At 39.1% G+C, this 14,339-nt stretch overlaps 1 protein-coding gene across 1 annotated transcript in view; it reads right to left on the reverse strand.

Moving 5' to 3' along the window:
* Nucleotides 1-372: 372 nt before the first annotated feature.
* The window catches only part of LOC140522274 (zinc-alpha-2-glycoprotein-like), a 45,957-nt gene continuing 31,990 nt past the window's right edge, over nt 373-14,339 (reverse strand). The window contains exon 8 of the transcript XR_011973266.1: nt 373-876. The gene's annotated coding sequence lies outside the window, so the exon portion shown is untranslated. The remainder of the gene's footprint in view (nt 877-14,339) is intronic.

Consider the following 14,339-nt stretch of genomic DNA (forward strand, 5'->3'; position numbering starts at 1 on the left):
GAGTGGTAATGAAAATCTATTCTGTAGATGTATTACGGCTAACAGGAGGGAATGGTGGTCAGCAACATATTAAAGGAAAAGTTGAAAACAGGTAGAAAGGGTGAGTCAATTTGTAGCTCAGTCAAACCCCAGAACAAGCAGTATCTCTAACAAAAGTCTATCCTCTTGATTCCTGGTCATGATGAGACAATATCAGTCCTTGAAGAATAAAGCAAAGGTATTCCCTGTGCTCTCTCATCCAGGGTCGGAAACGTAGTTTGCAGCTCTTGTTTCATTCTGTTGCAACCCTACATCTGTTAGGGTGTCAGGATTCTTGGGATCTTTTGAGGCCTTGGTCATGGCAAAACCAAACTTTATAAAATAGCAACACAATTTTCAATAAAGAAATTTAATGGAGACTTGACATATAAAGAGTCAAAATGACTTAGTGGATAACGAACTGGGCTCCAACTCACAAAGACCTGAGTTCACATCCCACCTCTGACAAATGCTAGTTTATGGTGCACAAGTCATTAAAACTCTTAGTGTTTTAGGCCAGAGGTGTCCAACACAAAACCTGAGACCAACATATTCTAATGTTGCCTAAACCAGATTAAAATGTAATTGGGAAATATTTAACAAAATAAAATACAATTAAAAGTAGATAACATTACACTTTAAAACTAAATCAATATACAGTCTACAGTGATCTTTATGTATGGCTTAGTGGCCCAGTTTCTGCTTGAGTTTGATACCACTGCTCTACGTAGTTGTTGTTCAGTTGTTTCAGTTGTGTCCAATTCTTTGAGACCCCATTTGGAGTTTTCTTGGCAAAGCTCCTGGAGTGGTCTCTTATTTCCTTCTCTATATCATTTCTGTCAACTTCCAGATTTCAGTCTAAGAAAGAAAGAGAATTAGATTGTACGCATGTTTATTTTCTCTCAAAGCAGGCAGGCATGCATGTGGAGCTGCAGTTGGAACTGAGCTCACCTTAGGGTCAGACTGCACAGATTATAAAGACAAAGACAAACAGCAAAGCTGGGTGAGAATGGCTATGTCATGGTTTAATCAGGTACTGCCACCAAGGAGTTGAATTTCCTTGCTATTTCATGGCCCAATCATGTACTGCCATAGTCCCTAGGGTTCAGTTTTCATTTCCCAGGAAAGGGCCATTTTACAGAGATCATGTACAAGGAAAAAGGTCAAACTGAAAAGTTCTGAAGGTCCTAGCACGAGGATGCTTGTGCTAGTTCTGTTTGTTAGAGCTGGTACGACCCAGCTTAAGTCACTTTTGTGGTAGCTGGCACAACAGAGGAATTTTTAGGTTCAGCAATCAAACACTGAAAGAGGGAGTTCTGAGTTCAGCAAGTGAACGATACAAAGGATCTCTGGTATGTCAAACTTAAGGGACGCTCAGGCTGCCTCTTGATTGGCTGATTCTAATTCCCAGGTCTGGCTTCCTCTGGACAGTAAGGAAGCTCAAGCAAACAAGGTGGTTAGTAAAGTCATTTTTCACATTTCCCAGATGAGGAATCTGAGGCAAACAGGATTAAGTGACTTGTGCAGGGTCACACAGCTAGTAAGTAAGTATCTCTGGTCTTCCTGACTCCAGACCAGATGATCTATTGCTTCCCCAAGAACCATTGCTCTAGGTACATAAAGGGTAATTTTAAGGTACATAAAGGGTAATAATCTGCAAAAAAAGCTTACCTGGGAGTTAAAGTTAATATCACCTTTATATTATTGATTGATCTAGCAATTAGTCCCTCATTAAATGATCGATTTAATAATTTGCCTCTTTGTCTATATCAGAAGTTCCCAAACTAACTTGGCCCCCTTTAAAAGAATTACTCAGTGCTCCCCTAGAAATCCCTTTAATGGTTTTTTTTTTGGAATTTGTCTTATTTCAAAAAAGATATAAATTTAAGAAAAATGATGCATCTTAAATTTAATAATTTACTTTAAATCTGTGGGAGGTTTTCCTGCATTGAAATTTTGATGATGCAATATATTGCATTATGACACACTTGCCTGCCAACACTTGCTTATTAAGACCTGTCTACAGACTTGACCACTGATCAGTTATAACTTGCATTTTGTGTGTTTATTTGGAAAATAATGCAATCACTATGACTTTAACTCTGTTATACAACAGATGAAACATGTACAAATACTTTTTCAAACTTTTCTCTTCTTTCCTTAGGCTTCTACCACCCCTTATTTTTATTCAGCACCCTTCAACTGCACCCAAAGCTACTACCACCTACTTGGATTGTTCCAGCACCCCCCAAGGGATAGGTATCACCCCCTTTGGAACCTATGGTCCAGGAAGCAGTTAGCATCAATTAAGAACATTTACTGAGAAGCTAGTTCAAGTAAGAATAGAAGTCCAGCAAGAACAACAATCCTCCCAAATCATGGGCATGTTCCCCTCCCCCACTGCCTCAGTCCCCAGGGAAAGGAGGCTGAAATTAAAGCAACTATGGTAATACTTTCACCCCACTAGCCTCACTAAAGTTCCCCAGCTGGCTGAGTCATTTCTTTGCTGCTACTTGATTTTGCAATTCACAAAATTCACAGCTATGCTTATGACTCAGCTTCTAAAGGAAGTGGGTTTTTGTACTAAGAACAGTATAATTTGTACCATTTAAATTTTACAGTTTGGTCAAAAGAGGTAAACAGCCTAGGTTACAGGTAAATTCATATTGTTTATTCCGTTAAAGCTAATACATGTATGTACAAGGAGTCAGAATATGAATTCTGACTGATAAAAGAATGATTAGCTTTAAGTGTGCTTTAAAACAATCTCAACTCAGCATGTCCGTGTCACTCAAATTTATGATCTCCATATATGTTTAACCATATTATGAGAAAGGAATTTTCTAAATTCAATAGTTGGTAAATGCAATAAGAGAGTTGACAAATTGTCGATTAAAATTATGACCCAGGATATCTGCGTTTTCTTTACCATCAAAGTGCCATAACATAGTATATATATCCATAAAATATTAAGAAAAAGTTCCATTATTCAAAATAGTGTCTATAGTTAAGAGTTGCATTCTTAATGGCCATAAACAGAGTTAAAAACATTCTTAAATTAGCCCCATCTGGCCTTGTTGACATAGGAAGAGGTATTCTCTGAGTTTACTCAGATAACAAAGAAGTTGTTAGGCTGAGGTGCTTCTTCTGGTTGATTAGTTCAGGCTCTGGCACTTATTGAGGTTCAGATTGCTCCGAAATGATTATAATGTCCTCCTTTTGCTCAAAGACAAGTCAAAAGGACCACCTGTAGACCAAGGAAGGTATGGAAATACCTCACTCTTCCTCAAGAAATGGGAAGGGAAGTTATAAAAATCCTTCCTTTGTTGACCAGAGAGATGCATTATTCTCTGCATCAGGGCTGGACCCCAGAGACCAAGGGAAAACAACCATGGACAGTATTATTTTGTTTACCAAGGTGGTGGGGCATTGTAGGTCAAATTCAACCCTAGTCAGCCCCTAGTAAGATAAGAGCAAAGACAGCCCACCAGGATAAACCCAGATTGTATAGTTACACTGAGTTGGGTCAAAATTCCCTACAGGGGTTCCAAAGGAGTGATTTCATAAATAGCAGAAAGCAGCAGGAGGGGCTGTAGAGGCCCTGGTTACCTTTGTAAAGACAGGACCCTGAGAACTGTTCAGATCTAGGTAGATTCAGGTTTTTCCCAACTGCTTCCTGAAATAGGGGAAACTAAAGATAAGGTTGAATTCTTTGTCATACTCAGTCTGCTTAATGGGATGAGTGAGGAGATGAGAGAAAAAATTGCTGTGGACATCCCCAGAGATAGGTAGCCACTGCAGGACAATTACAAACAAGCAAAGGAAGTAGTTTGCAAGGGGAATCAAGATAGGGAGCATAATGGGAGTGTAGAGAAACTAAGTAAAAATAAGTGAAAGCTACCAGAAATGTAGGTAACAAGTCTTGGTTGTGTAAGGGGCTCAGGTAGAGAGGGAGCTATTCTTTGGGCAGGCCTAGTCCAGACTCTTGAGAAAGCTGTCTACGTCTGATGTCATCTTTGTTCAAGCCCCTTAGAAACCAGAGGGCAAGATCTCCTATGGGCTCAGATGTCCACTCAGGAGCAGGGGCAATCTTTAGATGTGACAGATGAATATCCACAAGAGTCCATATCCACAAGTTGGCAGCTATGAGAATAGTCAGACAGAACTGACAGGGGCTCCCAGAAGACAAATGATTTAATAATTGAGCACAACATAAGTCCTTGGTTAAAGGCACATAGAAATGGTTCAGTTTCCCAGCCACGGAGGGCTAGGTTCAAGCAGTACAATAAAGTTTTTCTCACAATTCACAAAATTGCCTAATTATATTAAGTCAGGTATAGATCAGACTATCTAGAGGGCTCACAATAGATTAGTTTTGAGAAGTGAATTTACATGTCACCAAGATATCCAAGAAAACTTAAACATGAACCATACAAATCAATGCAATCAATATTACCAATGTTTACTAACACTAAGTTCCTTGTATCCCAGTTACCTATTCCCAATGTCCACTTAAGCAGCACTTTTTGAATCTCAGATGCCTCATGCAGCTATCTGGTCCCTAGATATCCTTTCTCTTGACAATAGGTTTTATTCTTAGGACAGTTCAGAAAGGGAGTTCTGGTTCTCTGGTTCAGATCTAGAAGTTCCCAGATAATTCTGACCATATAAATTAGTAGAATCCCTTAAATCTGGTTTTCCATTTTTGAAACTTCAGAGAATTTTAGTTTATATATCATTTGCTGTTTCTGTCCTTACCTAAATCCTTTAAAATATGAGGGTTCTGGTCATAAAATGAGCTCATCTATCTTTTAAAATCATCAGACAGATATCTTAATAAAGGAGAAATGATTTCACTTACTTTTACCATTATCTTATACAATTTTTATGCAAAAATCCTAATTTGAGATCTTATTTCCAAAATATGCTTAAAACTTAAAGCTATCATGGGACAGACAAATTTTGGAAGCCAATTATAAACATCTGTATAAAATTTTTAGAGAAATCAGTCTGATCCTATTGTTTTTTCTCAAAATTTGCTATCCTATTTAATTAGACATCTATCACATTACATCTTTGTCTTCTTACTTGGTCTAATCATTTTCTCCTTTGGAGGATGTTATCTTTATATTACATTTATTTGGCCATGAATATAGGTTAAAATTGTAAGCTATTCATTCTTGTGTTCTTTTATAGTAACTCCAATTTCCATCTATTATTTAATGATTTTACTATTGTATTTACAGAACTTCTTTACTATAAAAATCTGCTGTGGAAGAAAAGAAGGGACAATGTCATGTATCTTAACAGAAGGAAAGGTCTTCCTTATCTCTGTTTGATTACAAGCGTGAGTCATATCTGACAGCCAATTATGAAGTCACTAGATGCTAAAAGCAGGGCTCAGGATTAATCTTGTGGGAAATTTTCCTTCTCAGAAAGGAAATAGCAAGATTGGGAAACAGAGTCGGGAAGATTCTACCTAGGCTTTGTCCAAGGTTGTCCTCAAAACTCTTCCCGAGCACAGATATCCACCTTTAGCAATTCTCAGCCTGTAGCCCATGCCATTCTACTGTTGGTTTTATGACAGCTCAGACAACTAACTATCCCTGTAATCAGAGCTTAAAACAATAGTAAACTGCAGTCCCATAAAGTCTTGAATAACAAGTAAATATGGGCTGGTATCCTTCAGATAGGGTCAGCTCAAATTTAATTGAGCTATTAATTATCAAATCAAGTTACATAATTTTCTGTCTTCTTAAAATACTTCCTTACACTCTCTCAGCATACTTAAACCACCTGAAACTGGTGTAAAGGTATGCAGAGCAACTATCTAGGGACAGGAGGAGTTTGGGTAATCCCCATTTTTCCTTAACCTTCTTATCTGCCTTTCACATTTTCAATCAAACCTTTATTAATCTTTCCAAATCTCTTGAGCCCATTATTCAAATTATTTAGCTTTCCTTTATATTTCAACATAAGACAGGATAGTTCATAAGTTATTATTTTTTACTTACCGTTGGTATTGGAATCCCATTTCGGTTTAAACAAAGCAAAGAAGTTAATGATTCACCTCACAGGTTGGTGGACTTATGTCCATGTTTCACAAGTTTGCTTATTCTTCTCTAATTATACTCACCCTAGAAGTAAGAGATACTTCAGGAATTAAATCATTTACATTTGAGAAGTTCAAACACTCGTTTTAATCCTTGGTTAGGTCATGGAATGACTACAAATTCAGATCAAAAGATTAAGATCTTTTCTGCTTTACAGCTCATTACATTTATTTAGCAATAAAACAGTCTACTAAAAATCACACAAGAGATTTTTTTTCCAAAGCATTTCTTCTAAAAATATTTCCCCTTCTTTAAAACTGTTTAAAATTTATCCTGACATTAAGAGAAATAATCACTAAACTTTTTTTGAAGAAAATTAGTTGGAAACCTTTAAAATGATAGATATCTCTCTCTTCCTCCTTAAAACAAAAATAAACCTTCAAAATTGGAATTCATTAAAACTAAAATGTAAAATGTCCTTAAATAACATGAATTCCCAAAGTATTATAGCAAACTAAATTCCTAGTTATTGCAGAATTCCTAGATATCACAAAGTTCCTTAGTCAAAAAGGTGTTTGTAATGGAGAAACATACTTAAGTCTGGTCATTCTTTCATCAGACAGTCAGAATTCATATTGACTCCTTGTACATACACATTTGCTAGTTTTGGCTAGCTTTAAGGGAATAAACAACATGAATTTATGTATCCCCTTGCCTATTTGCCTCTTTTAATCAAACTTTCAGGTCAACATAAACTGATTGTTGTTGTTTTTCCCCTTCATTTCAAAATGCAGTAAAAGTTTATTTTAAAATATAAAAAAAACCAAACCAATATTGGCTCAAGGACTGTACCAAAATAAACCTGCCAGATTTTGCCCTTGTACTGTAGTTTGTCAACCCCTGGTCTAGTCCATTCCATCTTCAGTTCAATTCAAGAAATATTTATTAAGTGCCTACTATGTGCCAGGTACTGTGCTAACAGCTAGAGATATAAAGAGATATCTTTATATCTTGCCCTCAAGGAGTTTATAATCTAATGGAAAAGACATTATGCAAATAAACATATAACAAGTAAGCTTTACACAAGATAAATCAGAAATAATTAAGAGATGGAAAGTATTTTTTAAATTTTATTTTATTTTTAATTTATGAAATAAATGTTTTAATAATGTAGTATAATAAAAAAGATGATGCACACAAAACTACAAATCCATTAGGTACAACGTGCTATTCTTTTTAAATATATAATGAAGTTATCATGTGAATTTCTTTTTTTTTTCTTTTTTCTTTTTTTCTTCCCTCAGCCCAACCCCCACTCTAGAGAGGGCTACTGTTAGACACAAATACACACACATATATATATATATATGTAAAATTCTATACATATTTCTATTTATCCATTCTTTCTCTGGATGCAGATAGCTTCTTTCTTCATATGCCCTTTATCCAAAGAGGGAAAGTATTGGTATTAAGAGGGGTTAGGAAAGGCTTCCAGTAGAAGATGGGATTTTAGTTGGGACTTAAAGGAAGCCAGGAGGGTCAGTAGACAGAGATGAGGACAGGGAACATTCCAAGCATGGAGGACAGCCAGAGAGAATGCCCACAGCCAAGAGATGGGGTGTTCTTGGAACAGCCGGGAGGCCAGTGTCACTGGATCAAAAATTATGTGCCCAGGAGTAACATATAAGAAGACTGGAAAGGTAGGGGATGGCTAGGTGATGAAGAGCTTTGAATGCCAAACAGAGTATTTTGTATTTGATCCTGGAAGCCAGAAGGAGCTTCTGTAGGGGGGGTAACTATAACGGGACGAGTTAGAGCCAACCCCTGTCCATTGTAGGATGCCACACTGAAAGCCTGCCTAGATAACCTGGGGGCTTGTCAGTAGGGGTGGAACTAGATGGATTTCAGGAGGAAGGGTCTCGTCTTTGTTTGCAACGTGGCAGTTCTTTGTCCAGCTCAGGATGTCCAGTGGAGAAGACACCCATATAAGGAATAGTGTTAGGTGATAGGTTCAAGGTATAGCCTTAGGAACGTTCAAGTAATTAAGGCTATAAAGTGTGAGCTAGCTGGAATAAATGGAGCTCTCACCACCTTGCCTCCCCCCTCATTTCATTACTCACTAGATCAAGGCCTCTTGCTGGACAAGAGCCTTGGGTTGGGTTTAGAGATCCCCATAATGGACTAGGGGACCCCAACATTCTGGCGCCCATTCACGGGGCAGAAAAAAAAATCCACGGAACACAGCGCGGGGCCAAAAGTGTAGTCCTTTAGCAGGGGAAAAGACACAACCTGCGTGCCCTGGGGAGCCTCAGAGGGACCAATCTGAGAAGAATTCAGTGCACCCAACCTCAGGAAGACAAGGAAAAGAAGACACCAGTCTTGTGAGTAACCTGCTTCTAGAGCAGTGAGGTAAGAAGGAAAGATAATCTTACTATGGGGCTAGTTGAATCAATAGAGACGGCCAACAGAGAAACTTTTGTTAAGGTAATTTACAGATCAGCTAAGACACAGGGGGTCGTCATTCAATTGAAAGTGATCAGGGAGTTCTTAAAGGAAGTAGAAAGAATTTGTCCCTGGACAAAGCAGAGACCTCCAGTCTCTATAAGCTCATGGAAAGTTGTAGGAGAACAGTTAACTAGCTATGACTCCAAAATTCCTGGGGATCTGGAGCTAACAAGTTTCTTTCTGTATAATATAGTAAAAGCGGCCCTTCAGGCTGCGGATGGCTGTTGTGATCGGCAACCCAGGCAATTCCCAGCCTCCATACAAGCAACGCCTTCCGTTTAACCAGATTCCTCCCCGAACCATCCCGTCGGAATTCTCCCAGTCCACCTTCAATTTATCCTCATTTATGACAGCTTCAGGAGCAGAATCGGAGGGAGGAGGAGAGAGAAAGAATGCAACAGGAGATAGATGAGTTAAAGAGTAGATTATGGGACTTAGAAGTGGAAAAGAAAAAATCAGTTAAGTTCAAGGAGGAAGCGAAAGTTCCCACCAGAAGGGAGGACACTGAAACAAAGAGAAGAGCAGAGAAACAAAGGGAACTGGAACAGTCTCCAGGGAGAGAGAGCATAAGGGAAACACCTAGTGGAGTCAACAAGTTTAAAATCACTCTTGAAGGAGATTACTTACTGTGGAAATTTGAATCTCACAAAGTATGTTTGGAACTAAGTAAAAGAAATCAAGCCATTGGTCTAATTTGTGCAGAGGATTTCTGACAATCTTTTCTCAGTTTTTGAATTTTTTTTTATTGTCTGTGTATGTGTTCAGTCTTTACATGTTCTGTGTGCGTGTGTTTGTGAGTTATTATGGCCAGCTCCATTGTAGCTGGAATTTGGAATGTTATCTCTTTTCCCTCCCCCTCATCCCTTGTCTCTGATGGCTCCAGCATCAGGGAAGAGAATGGGAGAGAGAAAGTGAGGAACTAATCTTATATTATTTAGTTTATATGATTGCTAAATGCAGTTTTAGATGAGAAATGCAAGGAAATAATGTATGTGTAGTTTTATTTTTTTTTCTTAGCTAGTATTTTTTTTTATTTAACTTTTAACATTCATTTTCACAAAATTTTGGGTTACAAATTTTCTCCCCTTTTATCCCCTCCCCTCCCCAAACACCAAGCATTCTAATTGCCCCTGTGACCAATCTACTCTCTCTTCTATCATCCCTCTCTGCCCTTGTCTCCGTCTTCTCTTTTGTCCTGTAGGGCCAGATAGCTTTCTATACCCCTTTACCTGTATTTCTTATTACCTAGTGGTAAGAACATTACAGTTGATCCTAACACTTTGAGTTCCAACTTCTTTACCTCCCTCCCTCTCCACCCCTTCCCTTTGGAAGGCAAGCAATTCAATATAGGCCAAATCTGTGTAGTTTTGCAAATGACTTCCATAATAGTTGTGTTGTATAGGACTAACTATATTTCCCTCCATCCTATCCTGTCCCCCATTACTTCTATTCTCTTTTGATCCTATCCCTCCCCATGAGTGTCGACCTTGAATTGCATTCTCCTCCCCATGCCCTCCCTTCTGTCATCCCCCCACCCTGCTTGTCCCCTTGTCCCCCACTTTCCTGTATTGTGAGATAGGTTTTCCTACCAAAATGAGTGTGCATTTTATTCTTTCTTTTGGTGGAATGTGATGAGAGTAGACTTCATGTTTTTCTCTCACCTCCCCTCTTTATCCCTCCACTAATGAGTCTTTTGCTTGCCTCTTTTATGAGAGATAATTTGCCCCATTCCATTTCTCCCTTTCTCCTCCCAATATATTTCTCTCTCACTGCTTGATTTCATTTTTTTAAGATATGATCCCATCCTCTTCAATTCACTCTGTGCACTCTGTCTCTATGTGTGTGTGCGTGTGCATGTGCATGTGTGTGTGTGTAATCCCACCCAGTACCCAGATACTGAATAGTTTCAAGAGTTACAAATATTGTCTTTCCATGTAGGAATGTAAACAGTTCAACTTTAGTAAGTCCCTTATGACTTCTCTTTGCTGTTCACCTTTTCATGGTTCTCTTCATTCTTGTGTTTGAAAGTCAAATTTTCTTTTCAGCTCTGGTCTTTTCATCAAGAATGCTTGAAAATCCTCTATTTCATTGAAAGACCATTTTTTTCCCCTGAAGTATTATACTCAGTTTTTCTGGGTAGGTGATTCTTGGTTTTAGTCCTAGTTGCTTTGACTTCTGAAATATCCTATTCCATGCCCTTCGATCCCTTAATGTAGAGGCTGCTAGATCTTGTGTTATCCTGATTGTATTTCCACAATACTTGAATTGTTTCTTTCTAGCTGCTTGCAATATTTTCTCCTTGACCTGGGAACTCTGGAATTTGGCCACAATGTTCCTAGGAGTTTCTCTTTTTGGATCTCTTTCAGGCGGTGTTCTGTGGATTCCTTGAATATTTATTTTGTTCTCTGGTTCTAGAATCTCAGGGCAGTTTTCCTTGATAATTTCATGGAAGATGATGTCCAGGCTCTTCTTTTGATCTTGGCTTTCAGGTAGTCCCAAAATTTTTAAATTGTCTCTCCTGAATCTATTTTCCAGGTCAGTTGTTTTTCCAATGAGATATTTCACATTATCTTCCATTTTTCCATTCTTCTCTCTTTGTTCTGTGATATCATGCTTTCTCGCAAAGTCCTTAGCCTCCATCTGTGCCATTCTAGTTTTGAAAGAACTATCTTCTTCAGTGAGCTTTTGAATCTCCTTTTCCATTTGGCTAATTCTGCTTTTGAAAGCATTCTTCTCCTCATTGGCTTTTTGAGCCTCTTTTGCCAATTGAGTTAGGCTAGTTTTCAAGGTGTTAATTTCTTCAACATTTTTTTGGGTCTCCTTTAGCAGGGAGCTGATTTGCTGTTCATGCTTTGACTTCATGTCTCTCATTTCTCTTCCCAGCTTTTCCTCCACCTCTCTAACTTGATTTTCAAAATTCTTTTTGAGCTCTTCCATGGCCTGATCCCATTGGGTGGGCTGGGACACAGAAGCCTTGATTTCTGTGTCTTTGCCTTATGGTAAGCATTGTTCTTCCTCATCAGAAAGGAAGGGAGGAAATGCCTGTTCTCCAAGAAAGTAGCCTTCAATAGTCTTATTTCTTTTCCCTTTTCTGGGCATTTTCCCAGCCAGTGACTTGACCTCTGAATATTCTCCTCACACCCACCTCGCCTCCTGATCCTCCCAGCCAGCGTTTGGGGACTGAGATTCAAATGCTGCTTCCAGCCTTAGGGCTTTTGGCGGGGGCAGGGCTGCTATTCAGTATGAGATTATGTTCAGGTGGTCAGGTCGGGGCAGGGCCACCTCTCAGGCTCAGTTCCCTCAGGGGGTTTATGCACAGACCTTCCACAATGGATTCAGGCTCCCACCCGCTTGGGGAGCCCCGATCTGCAGCCACCTCTCAGCTTCTACCTCCTGGGGGGGCCTGAATCATGGGGGCACCCCACTCCCCTCTTGACCTGCCAAAGATACTCTCTCACCAACCCCCGTCACCTATGGGTGGAGGGACTTGTGCGGCCACTGGAGATCCCATCCCTGAAGCCTTCTCGGGTCTGTTTCTCTTGGTGCCGTGGCTGCAGCAGGTCTGGGCTGGGCTGGGCTCCGCGTCTGCAGCGTGACAGACCTTTTGCGAGAGGTTTGCAGGTCCCTCCGTGGGTGGAGGGACCCGCGTGGCCGCTGGAGATCCCGTCCCCGAAGCCCACTCGGACCTTTTCCTCTTGGTGCCGCAGCCGCGGCAGGGTTGCCCTCAGCTCCCAGTCCCGGCGCCCAGTCCGCAGCGCAAAGGACCCCCCGCGAGAGGTTTGCAGGTCCCTCCGGAACAGAAATCTCCCTCGCTCCAATGTTCTGTGGCCTCTGGGTGCAGAATTCGCAGTGAGTTACTCCCCTGTAGCCGTTCTGTGAGTTGTGGGTTTGGAGCTATGTGTATGTGTGTCTTTCTACTCCGCCATCTTGGCTCTGCCCCTGTATGTGTAGTTTTAAAGGGGCTTTAATCAAAGCCCACTAGGAGTACAACATGGGTATGAAGTTTAAGGAAAGCATAAAACTTTTGGGATTTATTGGAAAGTTGTTGGTAAAATTCTCTCTCTCTTTCTACTTTCTAACCCTGGCCAGGTTGTGAAAGTGGAGAGAAAGACAAGAAGAAACTGGGGAAAATTTTTTCCCTCATATCAGAAAGGCAGATTGAATAGCATTTTAATTATCTCATGCCTCACCTAAAAGAGAAAAGTTTTTGTGTATGGGATACAACTAAAAGGTAGTTACTCTGGCCATATTTTAAGTGAAACATGTCACTCCTGATTGGATGTTTAAGACAGGTCAGAATTTATTGTATTATTTGGCACTAAGGCAAATTGAGAAAATGCATAAATCTGAAAATGAAAAAAGACACCTCAGAGATAAAGCCTTTGAACTCCCAAGTGGAAATGAGGAGACTAGGTGCCACAGGACTTTGTTCCAGAGTCTCCCTCACTTCCACTTGCAGTTTTACGACTTTCTTTTTCAAAAACATTTTTAAGGAGTAGACATAGAAGTGAAATTTTCTTGAGTAAAAATTAGAACCATTGTGACTTTTATTTTACTCTGTAATCCAGAAATGGTGTTAGAGAAAACAATTTGTAATCTGAATCTTGTTGAAACTAAAAGATGTTGGAAAAATTGTGTGTAGTCATTTATGTTATTTTAAAATTTTATCAGTCCTACTAACCTTATCTTATAATGTTTTGTAATTGCCATTTAGAAAACCAGGTATTTTCACCTTTGCCTGTTTAAGAAGTTACAGCTAAAATAATTTGGTTATCATTTATAAAAGTTGTAAGATTGTTAACTAAGTTTTTGAAATTGCTGTTTTAGTGCTAAACCTAAAATTGTTCATTGATTACTATGTGTGGAAAGAGATGAATGGAGTAAAAATTTTATCTAGACTGGTTCTGCCCATTCAGAACAGTCCTCCTGTATGTTTGGGAGTTGGCAGGCATGGGATCCATGCCAATTCCTTTTATTTTGTAAAACTGTCATGGTTTCTTTCATGTATACAAGGTCATCAGTCCTAAGAAAGAAAATTGTTTGGCTTATATAATTCATAAACAATGAATGTGACTTGCTCAAAAGTTGTAATAAATAGAAAGGATTTTTAACAATTGGCTTTTATATCAGGACAAGTTTTAAATTTGAGAAGGAAGGATCTTAAACAGAATCTCTTATGTATGTGAGTCCTGTTAATCTTCATTGCTTATTGCAACTCTATGGGAATACAAATAACTGTATTTGGCTATAGCTGTGATTAGTGAAATTTGCTGTTTAAGGTAAAAGCATTTGGGACCATAACTATTTTTGTTTGAGTTTGAGTTTGGGTATAGTTGTCTGCATTGGATCAGTATCCAAGAGAATATGCCACAAATTACTCAGAGGGACTGTGATCCTGCATCCTGTACTGTTTTCAGGTGAAATTTGCATCTGGAGAGGAAATGCCAGGGGGACAATTCTAGACTCAATCTAGGATGGGATCCTCCTGGTCAGTTTCCCCATTATGTCCTTTTATAAAGGGATATGAAGCAGTCTGAACAATCAGTTCTAGAGATTTGAAAAGCTAAATAAAAGCTTGATCAAAATATATAGAAAGCAGATAAGGAGTTTGGGGACAAATGGGAATCATCCAAGCCCCTCCTATCCTAGATAGTTACTAAGTATGTCAAGTGAGTGTGAGGAAGTCTGACAGTATTCTCACACCCACCTCACTTCTAGTTATTTTATTCTTACTCCTTTTTAGTTCTTGTTTATTTAATCTTT

The sequence above is a fragment of the Notamacropus eugenii genome, chromosome 2, assembly GCF_028372415.1.
Source record: "Notamacropus eugenii isolate mMacEug1 chromosome 2, mMacEug1.pri_v2, whole genome shotgun sequence".
Taxonomy (NCBI): domain Eukaryota; kingdom Metazoa; phylum Chordata; class Mammalia; order Diprotodontia; family Macropodidae; genus Notamacropus; species Notamacropus eugenii.